Source organism: Balaenoptera ricei, chromosome 10 (assembly GCF_028023285.1).
Source record: "Balaenoptera ricei isolate mBalRic1 chromosome 10, mBalRic1.hap2, whole genome shotgun sequence".
In the NCBI taxonomy this organism is placed as follows: Eukaryota; Metazoa; Chordata; class Mammalia; order Artiodactyla; family Balaenopteridae; genus Balaenoptera; species Balaenoptera ricei.
In genome coordinates, this window is record NC_082648.1 from 45,728,202 (window position 1) to 45,747,367 (window position 19,166).

General features: G+C 51.1%; 2 long non-coding RNA genes across 5 annotated transcripts; one reads left to right on the top strand and one right to left on the bottom strand.

Moving 5' to 3' along the window:
• Positions 1-2,978: 2,978 nt before the first annotated feature.
• On the bottom strand, positions 2,979-11,779 carry LOC132373259 (uncharacterized). Of its 4 annotated transcripts, none has more exons than XR_009505391.1 (6): positions 11,544-11,762; positions 8,882-8,976; positions 5,537-5,620; positions 4,558-4,679; positions 4,131-4,377; positions 2,979-3,132 (listed from the first exon to the last, which is right to left on the bottom strand). It is a non-coding gene; the product is annotated as an uncharacterized LOC132373259 (long non-coding RNA). The 4 variants fall into 4 exon arrangements; XR_009505392.1 differs by lacking the exon at positions 2,979-3,132 and adding an exon at positions 9,862-10,017 and having other exon boundaries at positions 3,255-4,377; positions 11,544-11,779; XR_009505393.1 differs by lacking the exon at positions 2,979-3,132 and adding an exon at positions 9,515-9,579 and having other exon boundaries at positions 3,255-4,377; positions 11,544-11,773.
• Positions 11,780-11,875: 96 nt separating this feature from the next.
• Positions 11,876-17,686, top strand: LOC132373260 (uncharacterized). Its single transcript, XR_009505394.1, has 2 exons — positions 11,876-12,397; positions 16,706-17,686. It is a non-coding gene; the product is annotated as an uncharacterized LOC132373260 (long non-coding RNA).
• Positions 17,687-19,166: the final 1,480 nt, after the last annotated feature.

Consider the following 19,166-nt stretch of genomic DNA (forward strand, 5'->3'; position numbering starts at 1 on the left):
CTAAACCGTTAGAGTTGGGCTAAGTCCACAGAGAAGTGCATGATGAGGGACGTGATGATTGGTGGAGAAGCTTCCCTGGGGAATGACAGTCACCCAGAGTCCTGAGGGGTGGGACCGGTCCTCGCCAGCCAGCCCCCTGTCTGCCTCAGCACTTGTCCCGGGCTTCCCTGCATTCCACTGCACTGCTCCTTTAAGAGGCGCGCCTCTTTCCTGAGCAAAGGAGGTTCCGGGCACACAGCCGAGCCTGCCAAGGTTATGGGTTATAAATCAACACTGGCACTCCCTTGGCAGTGGGCTCTCCTCTGAGCTGCCCAGATGGCGGGCAGGCCTGGGGCTCCAGGGGCAGCCAGACACACGGGAGGGGGAAGGAGGGCAAGGTGGGGACGCAGCTGGGTCCCGGGCCCCAGTGGCAGCTGCCCACCTCTGTCTAAGGGCCTTGGGCCAGAGAAAATGCCAAGGTCCTTCTCTGCCGATCACAGGGACCTTCTGACTCCTGAGTCACAGGCTGGCACGGGCTTCGGGGTCATTGCCCTCACCCCTGCCAGTGACCCAGGCCTCACGGACACCCGCTGGGACCGAGAGCCATGGGTTTTCCCTTTTGGATGACCTCTTGGGGTCACAGTCCGCTCCAGTACCCAACCTGAAAGTTCTACTTGTGGTTTGACTCTCTTCCCTCTTGCTGTAGCCAAGATGTGCTCTTTTACATTCTCCAAAAGACAGCGGCTTCCCATTTGGCGGGGATGGCGTGGCACTGGGGCTGTGGTGATGTGCCTCCTCAGCCTTCACTTTAAACCTCCCCGAAAAGCAGGATAAGAAGATTTCTCAAGGTCAGCTGGAGAGGGTGCAACTCCACCCTCTTGGGGGTTGCCATCCCTCAGCCACCCTCACAGGTGCTGTGACAGAGGGGACATATGTCGCTTCCACCCCAGAGGACAGTGACAACATCTCAGAGGCCACGGCCCCACAGAGCTGGGCTCAGCGGGCCTTGACAGAACTGGAAAGGCAGCCTCTCTCCTGGGCCTGGGCCTGGGCCTGGGCCTGGGTCTGGGTTGCATGCGGAGGGGTGGAAGCAGAGCCCAGAGACCCCTCCCACAGAGGGATAGACAGGCTTGACTGCTCTCCCCCTCCCCACCCCACCCCCAATATCCAACAGTGTTTCTAGAACAGTGGGAAATTCCTGGGTTATAGAACAATAGAGATTTCCTGGGGTGTTCTTGTCCTCCAATTCTCCTGTGAAAAATTGGAGCTCACAGGGGCTTAGAGACCCTCTTACACACTCTTTGTACAGATGAGAAAACTAGACCCAGAGAAATAAACACAGGCCTTTTAGCATTTAGGTTATTTCTGCTACCCCACATTTGCCTCCTGAATAGAAGCCCCCTGAACCACCACTAAGCAGGATACATTAGACTCCAACTGTAATAGAGCAGATGGAGGTTAGATAACAAGCAGAACTTTCCAGAATAGTCGATTACAGAGAAGGATGAGAAACGAAATATAAGAATGGAGTTCTCCAAAACAGTAGGGTGGGAGTGGGGAGGGATGGAATCAGGAGTTGGGTTGGAATTTTGCAAAAAGGAAATACAGAGAATGGAGGAGAAGGCGGCTGGCATGGAGCCCAGAGCAGGGCAGCTGGGGTGTGGGGCTTCCAGGGTTCCTCACTGAGGACCTCCAGCCTCCACCTGTGCCAGGCCTCTGGCTATCTACAGAGTTTAAATTCAGGCCTTACCTCAGCTGACTCTCTGGGCTTATTCCTTGCTCTCCCAGGATGGCTTATCTGGCTGCCAGAGTCATTTGCCTTCTCTAATTTGTGTTTAAATTAAAGTTCCCACAAAACAGGGGCTTAATGTGCTGTTACCAAGAGCTCCCGGGCTCCCTGCCTCTCCGGAAGCTGAGGGGGGCTGGAGGGAAGAGGCCATGGTGCACGCATAGAAGCTGATCCCACTGGGTGCAGGGACCTGGCGTGGATGACCCAAGTGAGTCTGGTCCTTGTTGCTCTCTCCAAAATGGTGACATCTGGGGGCAGGGCAGAGCAAATCATGCTCACAGAGGGTGTGGGAATCAACAGACTTGTCAATGGGCTCCTGGTAGGTGTTCACCCTTTTTCAGGACCTTGGGAAGAAGGCAGGGAAGGCAGGCAATAAGAAGAGGGCAGGGGGTAGAACATAAGGAGAAAGCTTAAGGCTCCTTTTTTTTTTTTTAGCTTATACATCTGGTTTATTTCATTTAGCATGTTTCTGAGGATCACTCATGTCATAGCAGTTATAGTATTTCAATCCTTTAAGGCTCCATTTTTTAATCACTTACACATAGTGTTGCACTGTGTGCCTGCACTTCCTAAGGACCTCATAACCGTAACATCACTTCACGGTCTCCACAACCCTCTCAGGGAGTGTTGTTTTTATCAGCCCCATTTTTATAGCTGGGGAAACCGAGGCACAGGGAGGTCAAGTAACATGCCCAAGATCACACAGCTAGTAAGAGGCGGATCCGAGATTCAAATTCTTAACAGTCTGGCTCCAGATTCCAGTGCTATGCTGACAAGCGGAGATTTGTCTGTTACCCTGCCAAGCCCTTGATCACAAAGTGAGGCTTCTCTTTGATTGACAGAGCAACCGAGGTGGAGTGAAGCTCCTTTCTGCTCCCTCTTTCCCTCTCTGAGCCACAAGCTTCTCACTTGTAAAATGAGGACAGGCACTTGGAGGGATTAAGGGGCTGGGAAGTGTTGTCAGAGGCCACCACAGGGTCGGTCCTCAGTCGTAATTTCCTTCCCTTTGGCCCAACCAAAAGCCCTCCTGCACCACTTTTTTTTTTTTTTTTAACATCTTTATTGGAGTATAATTGCTTTACAGTGGTGTGTTAGTTTCTGCTCTATAACAAAGTGAATCAGTTATACATATACATATGTTCCCATATCTCTTCCCTCTTGCGTCTCCCTCCCTCCCACCCTCCCTATCCCACCCCTCTAGGTGGTCACAAACCACGGAGCTGATCTCCCTGACCTGCACCACCTCTGGATTCTGCTTTCCAGGGAGCTACAGGCGGTGATTCCTCATCCCTCAGTGAAAACCATCCGTAGAGAGTTGTCCCCCATTCCTTGGTCCAAAGCCTCTCTCTTCCAATGGGGAGCCCCTGGAGAAGAGGAGGAATAAAGCTCACCTGGGGCCCCAACCTGCCTGTTCCCCCTCCCCCACCTACACCCAGGTGAGCCAGTCAGGGTCCCAACAGCAAACACGTGACACATTCAAAAGGGCTCCACTGAAGAGACTTTAATGACATGACAATTTTCAAGGCATAGTTGGAATTAAGGGAACCGTTAAGGGCTGATGAGGTACCAAAAGGGTTGAAATGGTGCCAACAAAACTGGGGTCGGGGAGAGCAGCCACCCAGCAAAGCCGGGGCCACTGGGGAACCACAACCCCTGCCAGGACTTCAGGCAGGCCGGTGGCGGAGAGGCAGGCAGGGGACAGGGAGACAAGTACCTTGGCTCCTCTCTCCCCTCCCTGCCAGGACACCTGCTGGCCAAGCCAGACCACAGATGGGAAGTCAGGAGCCCAGGTGATGCCGTCTGCACAGGGCAGCCTCCAGGGCCAGGGTGGCCCAGAGAACGGAGGCGGCAAACAAAATCACCGGCCCGCTCCACCTGGGATTCCCTTAGGACACTGAGGCCTTAACTCTGCTGCTTTATTGCCACCTTTGTCACTGCCTGCAGCCCAACAGCGACCCAGCTCAGAAGGAAGATGGGATCCAGGCAGAAAGAAGCTGGAGGGAAGGGGGCTACGCTGAGCATAGGGAGAGGCCAGGAGGAGGGCGGCTCTGAGGGGTAGTGATGTCAAGTGGTGACACGAGACTACTCAGTACTTGGTACAGATCACTGTAATCTTGCTCCGGCCTCCTCTCTCTAGACTGTAGCCCCTGTGGGGTGGGGATTTTGTCTTGTCCATCCTATACACCTAGCATGGTGCCTCTTAAGTACATAATCAGAACTTACTGAATAAATAAGGGGCTAATCGGTAAATGAACAAGCCTATTCACAGCTCAGGTGTACACCCTGGGCCCCCGTCGGGGAGCACTGTTGAGTGAAGCACACATAACCCTCCTACAGGAGCTTTATTTCAACTATCCACCACCTCAGATTTTCCATGCCGCCGCCGTTCAGTCACCGGCTGCCCAAGCCCACGTCTGCCTCTGAACTGGTCAGAGGCCGCGCTTTGATGGCCCCCGTTCAAACGTGCAGTGACTTCATTTGGCGCCTCTTGATGAGGAAATCGGGGAAACAGCAAGGGACTTCATTTCTCACAGCAGCCTTCCTGTGAGCTTTCTCCAGAGGAGTCTTGATCCATGGCAAACCGTCTGTGGTATTCCCGGCTGGAGCCCCTGGCAAGAGATGGGAGGCGAGAATGACAGTGCCAAGGAGGCAGCTGAACGATAGTCACCCTGGGAGCCACAGCTCTGCCTTGCTTTTTCCAATGGGCCATAAAGACTGAGGGGAAGGGGAGGGAGGCGGCCAGGGAAACACACTCGACTTCCCAAGTATAGTCACTGCGCCAAGCCCACCTGGCGGAGCGATGACCCACAGACTCCGTGCTGGGCGGCTGGCTTCGTAATCCCTGCCCGGCCATTTGCCGTCTGTGTGACCTTGGGTAAGATGCTTCACGACTGTGCCTCAGTTTCCTCACCTTAAAAAACGTACGTGGAGAAGATTAATACCTAGTTCGTATGGTGGTGGAAAAGAGATGAGTTAATAGTCATGAAATAGTGCACAGAGGACATGGTCCGTAGTCAGCCCTGCATAAATTTCATTACATGAAATTGAGCAGGACACTTGGGTTCTAGTCTCAGAAACTTTTTTTTCCGTAATAAGCCCAGCCTTGGATGCATCTTATGTTTGCTCTGAGAAGTGAACAAATGCATGTGAAAATTAGAACATGTTACAGTTTGTTATTTGTCGTCAAGCTCGTGTACGTGCCTGATTGAGCAGGGGTCGGTGGGGGTGTGGACGCTAAAGGGCTGTCAATCGTCAGTTTCTGATTATCTGCCTTGCTGAGGTCCCCTTCTCGTCAGCATCATCGGCTCTTTGGCTGGTTCAAGCCTTTGCTTGACAACATCCAGGCCTCTTGTGGTCCCTCCCACACAGCACGGGCTGGAAGGATAAGGCTTTTGAAAGCAAAACTGGTCCTTCCCTTCCTACGCACGAGGCAGGTATAGCCAGTGGACACACGCTTCCAGAGAGGAGCTGGCAACTCCACCTCAGCCCACTTTGCCTTTGGGCAAAGGGAGGAGAGGGGCCGAGCCAGGGCAGGACAGGGGAGGGTGGCCAGCTCCTCTGTGCTGGGGCCTCAGAAAGAAATGTATCTGTCTTTGTCGTGGAGACCTGGGAATAAAAAACAAATCCATCCCAGAGTCCAGTACGAATGTGCTGCCACTTACTGCTACCAACATGATTTCAAATAGTTACTTAATCTCTTTGACTCAGTTTTTCTCATCCTCAAAATGGGGATAATCATACCTAATTCAAAGAGGGAAAGGGAATTACCTGGCAGTCCAGTGCTTAGGACACGGTGCTTTCACTGCCGTGGCCCGGGTTCAATCGCTGGTTGGGGAACTAAGATTCTGCGAGCTGAGCGACGAGGCAAAAACAAACAAACAAAAAACAAGTGAAAATCAGTGAGATATATTACTCCCTTGGTACATGCCTAGTCCAATACTTGGTAGATATTATTAGCTGATATTTTGCGTTGTCTGCACACCATCCCCTCTGAGGGATGGAGAAGTAGTGCTGTTTTCCAGACTGGAAAAGCTGGTGGCAGCAAAAGTGATTGACAACTCTGTTTTGTTTACACTTTCTTTATGGAGCACATAATAGGTACATCATTTGTTCATTCATTCATTCAGCAAATGTTTACAGATCTTGCCATTATTTTGCTCACTTGTATTTAGCTTACTCTCACCACTAAAACTGCAAGGTTCATGAGGGAAGGGGCAGTGTCTCTTGGGTTCACTGGATGCTTTGTGCATACTTGCTAGGTGAGCGGAGGGTGGAGCTCAAAGCCTGTCTGCCACACTGAGATGGACCAGGCAAGGAGGCGGGGGCAGGAGGCCTGCATTCTAGGCTCCATCACACCTCCCACAGACCTTGGAGCCTCCACAGACCTTTCTTCAACTGTGAGATACTGGAGGATCGCTGGAGACCAGACTCAGGGAACCGCTTCCCCAGTGGGAAGACATCCATTCATCTACTCTGTGTCTCTGAAACCCCTGGAGAAGGCTCTGAGTCCCCAACTCTGAGGAGCACAGCAAATGACCCAAATAGCAACAGGAAAAGAATGAAGAGAGAATGGAAGGAGTAGCCCCCCCTCAGTAACTTACAGAGGGAGGAAAATTCCAGCTTATTATATGTAACTAACACAAAAGAAGACATGTTCCCAAGACCCTGCTTTCATGGATATTGGGTACTCCCACGTATAAGACACACCCATTCTTTTTTTTTTTTTTTGCAGAACCAAAGGTTTTATTTTTTTAGTAATAATTTCCATTTTTATTGTTATCAATAATTAACAATAAAACTAATATCTTTTTTTTATGCCTCCACATGTTTTTTTTTTTAATTTTTATTGGAGTATAGTTGATTTACAATGTTGTGTTAGTTTCAGGTATACAGCAAAGTGATTAGGTTATATATGTACACATACAAATATATGTATATATACATACTTTTTCAGATTCTTTTACATTATAGGTTATGACAAGATATTGAATATAGTTCCCTGTGCTATACAGTAGGACTTTGTTGTTTATTTATTTTATACATAGTAGTGTATATCTGCTAATCCCAAACCCCTAATTATCCCCTCCCCTTTTCCCTTTGGTAACCATAAATTTGTTTTCTGTCTGTGAGTCCGTTTGTTTTGTTAATAAGTTCATTTGTATTAGATTCCACATATAAGCGATATCATATGATATTTGTCTTTCTTTGACTTACTTCACTGAGTATGATAATCTCTAGGTCCATCCATGTTACTGTAAATGGCATTATTTCATTCTTTTCTGCGGCTGAGTAATATTCATATACACACACACACACACACCACATCTTCTTTATCCATTCATCTAAGACACATCCATTCTTGCCCACAGACCTCATTCTATGTGATCCAGGCTGTCTAGAGACATAAGAGTTAAGGTAGAATCATAATATCCCAAAGGTAGAAACAACCCAAACATCCATCAATGGAAGAGTGGGTAAACAAAAGTACAATGGAATATTATTCAACCATAAAAAAGAATGAAGCACTGATACATGCTACAACACGGATGAACCTTGAAAACATTATGCTACGTGAAAGCCAGCCACAAAAGACCACATAGTATATGATTCCCTTGATATGAAAGTCCAGAATAGAGAAATCTATAGGAATAGAGCGCAGATCAGTGTTTGCTTAGGGCCAGCAAGGGTATGGAAGAGTAAAAGGGGGTGATAACTAAAGGGTATGAGATTTCTTTCAGAGGTGATGAAAATGTTCCAAAATTGACTGTGGTGATAGTTGCACATATCTGTGACTATACTGAAACCACTGAATTATACACTTCAATGGTGAATTGTACCGTATGCAAATTATATCTCAAGAATCTTGTTTTTAACAAAGAGAGAGAGAGAGAGAGAGAAACGGAGACGGAATGGTTGAGATGGAGCAGGAAGACCAAAACAAAGCCCAGGCACTGTCTGTCCTGGCTGCCCCCCAAGCCAAAGCCTGCAAGTCACACAGGCAGTGCTATGGTAGCCCCCCAAGCCATGACTCAGGAAGATAAATTGGCCCCAGAGGTATGGGGCTGGGTCCCTTCTCCCCTGACAGCTCCCTCTCTGTGTTTTTTCTGGCATGAGAAACATTCTGTCTTCTTGTATAAATAGGGGAAATTTATGACAGTTTTCCCCCTTCTCCTCCCTGGTGGGCTACTAGGAAGGGGCTGGATGGGGGGAGGAGGGAGATATAAATGTGGAAAGACTAGAGGGAGGCAGGGAGCTCGGCTCTGGCCCCAGCTCTGCTTTGCATGTTTGACCATCTGGGTGAGGAGGCGGCTGGAGCAAAGGTGCAGCCCGGTAGTTTCCAGGCCCAGGGAGGCGGGTCTCCAAGGCAGACATCCAACTGGAGGGACCCAGGGGAAATCAGGCAAACATGGCCTGGCTATTCCAGAGCTTTATTGGAGGAGACACAGGCCCCCTGCCTGGTTTGGGTTCTTTCTGTCCTTGCGATTTGTTGAGGCAGCTGATATGATGGTTAGAGAACCCATCTGGGATTCAGAAAATGACAGAAAAACTAAGTGTGTGACCTTATGCAAGTCACTGCCTCTCTCTGGGCCTTGGCTGTAATTAAAAAAAACAGGGGAGGGGATTGAACTTTCAGGGGTTTTCAAACTGGTTTTAACCATAGGGTCCTTTCTTCAAATAAAACCTTATGTAGCAACCCAACATCTAACATGAGTGTCCTGCCGAGCTTCTTAGGTTGAAGTGAGGGTGGGGATGGGAGATACCCAGGCCCCTGTGGGTGACATGAAGGGACTTGGCCAAGCATAGGATGATCTCCAAGGTCCCCTCCATCTCTGTCCTCAGGTGGGAAGGTATATTAGGAAGGATGATGACAAAACTGGTATTAAAAAAAAGGCCCCAAATACAGCCACATATAGAAAACAAGTTTACTTGTCACACAACGGTCCAGAAGGGAGCAGTCCCAGACAGCAGGTGGCTCTGTTCCACCTGGTCCATCAGGAACTTGGGTTCCTGTTCTACTCTTGCTCTGCCCTCTCTTAGGGATTTCTCCTCAACTGCATGGTCAAAGCTCAGTCTCAGGCACATCCGGTCCAGCTCATGAAAAGGAGAACTTACCCAACGTCTTAAGGCTCTGATGACATTACTTGGCTCACATCCCCCTCTGGCCACACCTGGCAGCCGGGAGATGGATTGTCCAGCTCGGAGGTTCTCTACCCTCGCAGAACAAGGAGAGAAGGATTAAGTAGACAACTAGCACTTTTAATCCAGGGCTCAAACCCCTCAGCTGAGCCGCCCTCTTCTTCTTCCCCTCCCAGAGGAGGAGAACTAGAGTCCACAGTTCAGAAAACAGTGTGATTCCCAATGAGGTCCCACCATCCACCCCGAGATCAGAGCCCCAGGAAAGTGATAGCAGGCTTCCTCCAGAGAGACTACCCTTCTATCCACCTTCTTCACAAGAATGTGAGAAAAGTTTCTGTTGCCACTGCCCCCCTGCCACTCCCTCTCTCAGTCTCACCTCATTCTCTAACCCCTATTCCCAGTCACTAGGCGTGACTACAAATAAGGGGGAGCAGGATGGCCAGAACTAGGAAGGGAAGGTGAGACCGGGCGGGAGAGCTGTGCTTTGCAGGCAACCCAGGTATGGTTTTGGTGCCAGGCAGACCCAACTACCAGATGTGTGACCTGAAGTGGGGATTAAGCTCTCTGAGCCTCAACTGACTCTTCTTGATATAAGAATGAGAGGCTCACTTGCAAGAGTTGCAGCTCCCCTCTGCCCTCCCCCGATAGCTCCAGCGGGATCAGATGAATTTCACCTAAAAAGACCATCAGCCAGTCCCCAATCAGGTCCCCACTGCGCCTGGATCTCACGGCCCCGCCCACCCCGGGAGGCACGGCAGTGGCTGTGCTGGAATCAGAAATAAAACCCTCCTCTTCCTCCTCCCCCGCCCCCACTTCCCATCACTCATCTGGGAATCCAGGGCGAAGAAGGGAGCTAAAGTGCAGAGCGTTCATTTAATATTAACAAATTGAAATGAATTCTTTGAATGCCAATTAACTTGGAGCAGCCCCTTATTAATAGTAATTTAGATTCATACTTGGGAGAAGCGGTTACGGGGGCTGGGCCGAATGTGCCCAGAATGTCAATGTGACGACGGAGCTGGGGACCGAGCGGGGAGGAGCCGTGGCAGTGTTACTTCTGCCGAGTTCGGCTGTTTCCCTCAGAGGAACGGACAAAGTCAGCAGAGGCGGATCTTTGGGAAACAGATTTCTCTCATCATTTGAGTTTTGTACCTGCAATGAATCTGAATAGGCTGAAACCATATCACACCATTTTGATGATTTACTTCACAGTGACGCTAGAATGTCCTCAGAGCTGGGGTTTACCGCAAACTCTCCTAAACCAGATCCCACTGACCCAAAGTGATCTAGTCCCTAGGCCAGCTCTCTCTTCTTCTTTGTGTCCGTTCAAAGCCAGAGCTGGAGATCAAAATGGGGTCCCCCAACCCCTGCCACCTCCACCTTAATCAGAAGTAAAAGAGGGGACTAAACATTGTGTCTCCCTTCTGGGAATCCTCTCCCAGGAGGCAAGAGTCCCAACAGGCTGACCCCGAGCTAACAGTTTACATTTAAGGGAGAAAAAAAATCTGCTGGTACTTTTCTTAGAATTCAGGGACAAGATGAGAACTAAAAATTCAACTTTGTGTACCAAAGACTTCCCCAGAATAGAGCCAAGGAGAAAGAGCTTGGTCCCAAACTAAAAAGTCAAACAGAAATTCTGCTTTCCCTGAATTTGCTGGCTTGGGGAGTCGGACTAGAGGTGCCCAGAACCAGAACCTCAAGTGTAAGCTCTGACCCAAGTAGGACATTTTCTTCTTCCCCGGCGTCCCACCTTGCCTGGATGGGTGAATCGAATTTGAAGCTGGGAACTGTGGAAGTTGGGGGTGGGAGTCTGAGACGGAGGATGCAGGAGGGCAAAGGGGGCTGAACAAGGGTAAGGAAATGTACAAAATGGTGAAGTTTATAAAATTAAAACTTTAAAGATGGTTTAACATACACAAAAGATTAAATTTAAAGAACAGGACAGGTTTTAAAAGGAGGTAAAATACATCAAAATTGAAAGATTAACATCAACAAAAATTGAAGACTATGCATACAACACTTCAATTGTTCTTTAAAATAGGAGGGATCGAATGAGTCAAAAGAGACCTCATTCACACTCTCATAGAGTTTCCCAAACAATAAATTCATTTACAAAACAAAAAGAGAAATCAACACAAAACTAACCCTTGGTCTACACCAGGAGGAAAAAAAAAATCGTGTCGATTTAGTAACAGCTGAAAAACTAGTGACGGAGGAGAAAAACAAACGAATAAACTTGAAATATGTTAACTGATTATTTGTGAATATTGAAATTGGAAGATGGGATGGAGAAAGGCACGAACTTAACATCATCAGAAAAGTGAAACTTGCAAAAACATAGGGTGTAACTCATCTGCAAAGTAAACTCTCCTTAAATAGAATGCTCCTCTCCAAAAGAAGAGAATATAAAATTGATCCAAAAAGTGCCACTAACCCTCCAAGAAAAGTATATTAATCTGAACTTAATCTTTCCCCAAATCTGAAATTATACGAAAAAATACAAAAGGATTATATTTTTTCAACTAAGAGAAAAACAAAACCGGATTTAAATTGTCTAATGGGGCAAGAAGGGGGACTTTTTTGCAGGTGCCAGAAAGGATGGGGCTGGGGGTGTTTGAGGGATGGAGGACCCGCTTACCTTGCTCTGGAGCAGCGGCTGCCGGACAGAAGTGGGTGCGGGACTCTGCGAGTGCCTGCGTGTTGGGGGAAAGGAGGATTCGGGGATCCCGCTGCCCAGAACGAATGAGGAGGGTGGAAGGACTGGGGGGCACCCATTTCCCCACCTCCGCCCGCCTCCCACCCTTCGGTACCCAGGCCTAGAGAGCTACTGAAAGTTACAAATTGCTTCCATTATTAGCTCATCCCGGGCGGCCTGGTCATTGGCCAACCCCGGACCACGTGGTCCCTCGTACCAATCGATCGAATTTCTAGTGCAATTCTCTGTATGTCCCTTGGCTCTGGGCAGGGAAGCGGGGGCGGGGAGCAGTGGCGCGGGCGCTGGGGAGGGGCTAAGGAGAGGGTCACTTCGTCCCCTCACCCTCCTTCTCTGCCTTGTCCGGGCCCTGAGTGTCGCCCCAGAACGGGTTGAGGGAATGTCGTGGGTTGGGACACACCCGGGAGGGCGCAAACTGGAGGAAGCGAGAGACGTCTCCAGGCACCCAGGGCCCTCTCCTTCCAGTTCCCCGAGCCTGCCCGGTCCCGCTGGCTTCTCCCTCTATAGCGCCCAATCTGCCCCGGGCAGTCCCGGGCTGGCAGCCTGACCCAGTACCCCGGGCGCTTGAGTGTCATGTCCCCGGATCAGTGCTTGGGCCCCCACTTTGGGGAAGATGCACGCGAGTACCGCTTCCCCGGAGCTCGCCCTGAATCAGGCGCCTGCGCTCTCAGGGGCGCCCACCCTACCCCAACGGCCGAGTTTGCGCACCTCCTGAGACAGTTTGAGAGAAGGACAAACTTTTGAGTGGATAAAAGTCAAGAGGAACCCGTCTGGAGCAGGTGAGCTGGGTCCGGGAGGGGTGCGCTGTAGCCTGGAAACAATGTCTTTCCCCATCTCTGTCTCTCCTTACTCCATCCCGGCTCCCCTGCTGGCAGATACTAATCCCCACTAATCAGAGGAGTGGGACCAGAGCAGCTTTCCCCCCTCGAGTTTGGGGACTAAGGTGGCAGCCGGCAGAGGGACGAGGAGTGTTGCTTCTGAAACTAGAGAGGATGGGAGAAACTGGGGGCCTAGAGACCCATAGCGTCTGAGGGTGATCACTTCTTTCCCCAAACGCAACTTGCGGGAACTTCAGAAAAGTTTTTTGAAGAGAGACGGAGAAGGGAGCAGGGTTGGGGTTCTGAGGTTTACAGCGAGAGGGAGGGCCCCCTGCTTCTTATACTAAAGGAAGGATGAGTTTGTTTCCCAATCAGGGCTGATCACGGATGTAGAAAAACCCGGGCAGGTCCCGAACCTGCTCATCCAGCCAGCAGGTTAGAGAGACGCTTGGAGATCCCCAAAGGGCTTTCCCAGGAGAACGAGAGACGTACTAGCCGAAAATAGTAGTTTTCGACTCTGCCGCGGTGGGGGCGGGGTATCGCCCCAGAGCCTCAGCCCCGGACTTCCTGGGGTCCCCTGCTGCCCCGGGACCTTTTGCTGATTTTAAGTTAGGAGTGACATGAATTTCTTCTTCTTCTTCTCCTTTTAATTCCAATTTGACTCAGAGACCCATTTCCCTAAGATGGAATCCAGGGAGGGCTCCTCCCCATCTTCCAACTTTCTGCAGCTCGCGCAGTAGGGCCAGGAAAAGAACCCCCTACCCCCTTCCCGGGTCTGGGATTGCCCCCCACCCCGTCCCACGAGAAGTCCCGGGAGGAAGGGATGGAGGAGGCTCTTCAAAAGGGAGTCAAAGAGGGTGGGTTCAGAGGGCGCGACTGAACTTGAGGACCCCGGGTGGAGAGTTGCGGGAGTGGGCAGTCCAAGGCGGGGACGGGGGCTGGCCTGCGGGGTCTGGGAAAGCGGGCGAGGGTCGAGGCCGCGGCAGGTGCACTGGCAGGGCCGAGGGAACTCTGGAGCCCCGGAAAGGGAGGCCCAGCCTGGGCGGAGGGTCTCCGTGGAGCCTGAGGTTTGCAGGTCTGGCCTGAGGAGCCAGGCAGGTGGCGGCTGCAGCATTTGGACCGCTTCTTGGAAAGGGCCGGCAGGGACTGTGGATCCAGGAGAGAAAATTCCCTTGTCGAGCAAGTAGTGTCTCTGGCCTCTACTTGGCCCACATCTTTTGGTCAAGAGCGGCCAATCCTCCCAGGCCTTTGTTTTCACTGCGCCCGAGGTTTTGCTGCAAGTAATCCAGGGGCTGCCCCGGCACTGCTCCCGAGGGAGCCCTGGAACTAGGCCCGCCTAGCTGAGAGGTCCAGGAGGGCCGCAGGGGGCACTGCCTAGGGACCCGGAGGGCTCCAGGGCGGGGGCCTCGGGAGGGATGTGTCCAGGGGCAGATGCAAAGGCAACTGATACTCAAATATAAGCCCTTTTCTTTCCTCCCATCCCGAGGCCCTGCGCACCTCTCCAGCCCAGAAGAGTTGGATGGAAGGTCTCATCCTGCCCAATCCCAAAATGAACATGGGAGCCGACTGGGGTTTCTTTTGCAGGCTGCCCCCCCGCTCTGGGTGCACTAAGAGAAGGTGCCTGCTTCTGGACTTTGCCCCCTCCCTCTTTGATGAATCCAGTCCTTTTTGCCCCTTCCTCCCCAACACCATGCACACACGCACGCACACACAGTCTGTGGAGCTGTCTCTCTTTTACTCTTTTCTTCTCTTCCTCTTTCTCTTTTACTAGGATTGATGGAGTGACAACAGTTTGGCAGGTGTCCCCTAAGCCTGTAGTGAGGAGCTGTGGACTTAGCCCTGACTTCTCAGCTAGCAGGGAACAGCCCCATTCCTGGGCCCTTGAAATTGAACCTCACATTGAGGGAAGTTGAGAAGGAATGGCATGAAGGGTGGCTAGGCTGGCACAGGACGGAAGCCCCACCCTGGGGAGGGGGCACTTTTATGCCTTATGCTTGTTGCAGAGAGAGGATTTAGAAACAATGGAAGATGGAAAGGAGGTCGAGGAAACAGCACAAAGGACTGGAAAAATTGAGAACAACGAAGAGAAAAGACTGGTGAGGGAAGAGAAAATTTGAGAAAGCCCCGATACTGGGGGCAGCGGAAGGAACTCGGGAGGGAGATGAAATGAAGGAATGTTGATAAAGGACAGAATGAAGAAGCAAGATTAGTTTGTTGTATGAGAGAAGAGAAGGAAAGAGAAAGAAAAGAAAGAAAGGAAAAATGAAAGAAAAAGAAAGGAAAAATGAAAGAAAAAATGAAAGAAAGGAAGGAAGGAAAAGAAAAGCAAATGAATGAAAGGAGCTAGAAAGTAAAAGAAAAGGGAAGGAAAAGAAAGAGAAGTTTTAAAAAAAATAAAAGAGAAATGAATGGGAGAAAGAGAGACGGGTAGGAAAGGAGGAAAGCTAGGAAAAAAGGAAAGAAGGAAGAGAGGAGAAAAAAGTGGAGGGAGGGCAGGAAGAAAGCAAACGAAGGAAGGAAAAATGAGAAATATACAGAGAGAAAAAGAGGAAGGAAAGAGAAGAAGGGGGAACTGGGTTAACAGAAAGGGGGTCTAGATGGGAGGAGCAGCGGGAGGAAAGGCGTGGGGAGGAGGGTGAGCGGGGAGAGGCCCAGTGGGGCTGAGGCGGGGGCTCCCAGGTATCCTGGCTGCCGTGACCCTGACCTCCCAGGTTCCAGTGCCCACCCCAGGCGGCTGCAGGCCGGGGTCACAGGAGGGGTGGAGGCGGAGGCCAGCCTCTTGCGACTCACTTCTCTCCAAAGTAGCTGACAGAGCTGGAGGAGTTCATAGTGCAGCCGCACCTGCCTGGGGCTGGCCCTTAGGCTCTGCAGGTCAATATCTGGCTCCCAAAGCAGTGCTGGAAGCAGAAGAAGCGGTTTAGAGAGGGGTGAATCGCGGACCCACCCTGGCTCTGTCTCCTGACCTGCCTCCTCTGTCTGCAGACTGGGCCACTTTGTTCTGCCATGCTCTGGCTCTGTGACCTTGGGCCTCAGTTTGTTCTCTATGTCAAATGAACCCTTTGCACTGGAGGGTTCTTCTGTCACTTTGGTTAGCCTGCCCGTGTGTGTGCAGGTGAGAGAGGGGTGATGATAAGGCCCGGTCCGTTCTGGGAAGGACATCTTCATTTTCTTCCTTGGTGAGAAGAAAAATCTTCCTCCTTTGCCATACTTATCTCCATCCCTGCCCCAGAAAGCTACCTTCCAGGGCAAGGGATCTCTCCATGCCAGAAGGGGTTGGATTAATCTATAAAGAGCTTGGTGTGAGGTTTATAGATGCTGGAGGAGCCGAAGAAAGCATCTCACGCTGGAAAGAGAACAAGGACATGCCTTCCTAGGGCAAGCGGACTTTCGGTCTGCAGTGTATTTCACGGAACTCACACACACAGAGAGATTAATTGGCAAAATGGCTTTAGATTCAGCCTGTAGAGGAGGTTGACTTGGGGCGGTTGTGTGTCTGCAGCCTCTTGGCCCTGTGGTCCCGCACCCTGTCGGTGTGCTCCAGCGGCAACCACCCAGTTAAAGCCAATTAGATAACTCCTTTGTTTCCCCAAAGTGGGATGGGGCAGGTCACTGAGGTCAGCACATCTTCCAAGGGCAGCATAAACCTTGAGGATGCAACCCTCAAACCACCGGCCAATTTTATCATGGCTCTGTTAGCTTTCCTCCCCTTTCTCAAGCTCCTTTCCTTCTTTTATCTCCCTCCACACACCCCCACCCACTTGCTCCCTTCCTTCCTTCTTCCTGTTTTTCCTTTTCTTTCTCTCTCCCTTTTCATCTAGTCCAGGCTGGGGCTCTTGTACTGTCTTCGTACTCAGAGGCTTTGCTCTGAGACCTTCAGACAAGCTAACATGTGCCCTAACCTCAGGAGTTCATTACCTGGATGCAAATATTAGGAACGGAAGATGAGAGGCAAAATGGGGAGTAAGCTTTGCTAATCAAGTGCGGGATGAAGCAACACATTTTCTGTATCAATCATGATTATCGCCATCACGTTCCCGTGGCTTACCCCAGAAAATCCTTCCCCACCTCACCCATCTGCAGGCCACAGTCGGCCTGCCCCTGCCCATAGGGGTGGAGTTGCTGGTGCCCCCAAGGCTGTTGCCCTCCCGGGGTGAGTGAGGGCCTGCAGGAGCTCACCTTGGTGCAGGTGGGATGAGGTCAGTGAAACCAGGTCAGAGCCTCAAACTATTAAATAAGCAAAGCCTGTTTCCTTATTCCCATTGCATTTAGGGGTCCTCTTTCCCTTGAATGGAGAAGCTGGTCGATTCTGGCTCTTGGCCGTTTCTCCAAGGAATGCCCCTGATTAGCTGGGCCTGCCGCCGCCATCCACATTTGCTCAGCAAAGAAGGGAGGCCTCTTATTCCAGGCCTTGGTGGAGGGGTTCCAGACTGTCTGCCCGGAGCAGCCTCCTTGCCCCCAGCCTGGCCCCGCTGGGAAGGAGGGAACCCAATTCACTTCGCAGGATCCGGAATCTTGAATCACCAGGGGCAGAGCCAACAGCTGCGACTGCATCCTCGAGTCTGAGCCTGACGCTGGAAGCAGCTTCTGTCTTTGGGTTCTCCTTGCTGCCTCGGTCTCTGCTCTGTTCGGCTTGCTATTGTGTTTTTCTCTCTCATTTAGGGGTTTTGGGGGACAGGGAAAGGAAATGTTTCTCCTCGGGCCCCTAATCCTTCCCCACGCCCCTGCCAAACCTTAAAGCTGCTGATGGTAATGAGCTGCAGCTTCTGGCCCTGCTCACAAGCTACTCAAAGCAAATTCAAATTCTCTTCTGGGCAGGAGGGAAGACAGATACTCCTTCCTCAGTCCTCCCTTGCTCATTGATCCATTTTAAGGGCATTTGGGGGTCAAAATTGAGACCGGATCGCTTCTGTTGGTATAAAATTAGCATTTTTTAATCACGCCAAAGGCCCAAATTTCTCAAATCAAGGAATAGGAGGGCTTCACCCAGACCCACACCTCTTCTCTGGCCTTCTCTGATGATAAAGGTTTGTTGAGGCGGAGGAAGAGACGGGAAATGAGTAGTTTGTTCTATCAAGAAATCAATCAGTAGCTGCAGCTGTTCATGCCACTGATATTTATTTAGCACCTACTATGTGCAAAGCACTGTCCCTACCTCTGTTTGTCATGACGGTCAGTAATGAGATTCTTGCCACTGTGAGGCTTTAATGCATGTGGACAAATACATAAATAAATGAACTGATGGAAAAGAAAGTTTGGATTTTGATTGCCGCCTTCCATGTGCCCGGTCTCCGAGCCCGTGTTTTCCCAACTCCAGCTACCCAGACCCAGCCGGTTGGAAAATAGGACAGCCCCAGGGCTCATTTGTTTCCCCCACTGGAAAACTATTAGAAAGGGAGCAAGAGTTGTGCAGTGGGAACGGCAGAGACGAGAGCCCTGAAATAAAGGGGTTGGGATGGTGGGCAGAGGGGTCCCCCAGAGGTATCTTCCCATCTTTGAGGTGTGCATTATCGGTGAGGGGGGCTATGTTTCTCTGGGTGTCTGAGCAGGTCTGCAGGTTTGCCTTGGTGTAATCACAGGCCTGAAGGTGACAGCAGGGTGTGCATGTGCAAGTGAGCTGAGGCGGGGCTGGACAAGTGTTTCAGCACCAGGCTTGTGTGCACTGGGCCCAGACGCCTGCACTGGAGCAGGTGCATGGGCGGGGGAGGTGCATAGATCTGAACATATCTCCGCATACATGACCCTCTGTGTATTCGAGAGCGTGTGTACCCGCTGAATTATTATAAAATTACACTGACCCTTACAGCAAATCCATACCGGCCTGGCCTTTCTCCCCTGACCTCTCGACCTCTGGGGTGCCTGAGGAAAGAGCTGACCGGGTCACCGCCTCCCCCTAGTCAATGAGTCTCTCTCCATTAGCATGAAACATGAATCTACTGGCAGCTTGACAAATTATAACTAGCAGCCAGAGTTTTGCCAACTGGCTGGCTTGGGCGCTGTCTATTTATCACTGAAAATGGTAAATCATAAGAATCCAGATGACTTAATTATTCAAATCCACCCAGACCCAGAGAAGCTGCAGTCCCGTCAATCTCAGCCCTGGGCTCAGGGAGAGGGCAGGGGGAGAAGGCTGATTGCTTGGGAGCTGGGAGACTCGGGTTCCAGCTCCTCTGCCCTGCCCGGCAAGTGGGGGCTTTCTCTGCCACCCATTCCCCTCCCTGCCTTCCTGCTCACCTTCCCGGGCAGAAGCCTGACCGATTGTTTTGGCTGCTGACCGTCCCGAGGCTCTCCCCTCCCCGCCTCCCGCTGCCTGGTCCCCAGGCTCCTGCAGTGTTTCTCTGCCTCTCTTTGTGTGGGTCTGTTAGCTTGCTCTCTCTGTTTCAGTGCCTTCATTTTTATTTCTTCTCTTTCTCCTATCCTCTTCACCATTTCTTTCCCTCCCTGCTCCCTACGGATGAACGCTGACCCACAGGCTCACACACACACACACACGACCTCTCTGATGGAGGTTTGCCTGTACCCCCGGCTCCTTTGTTCTCCGTGGCCCGGAAGTGCCCAGCTCAGGATCTCCACGCACACATACTGCACCCTCCTTAACCCGGCGCCCTGAGTCGTGGAAGGTCTGAACCCTCTCGACCTGGGAGCCACATGGAAGCACAAATGTCAATGGATGATCTGGGCTCATTCTGCCTTTCACCCACCACGGCATGTACACAACTTTCCTGTCCCTTTC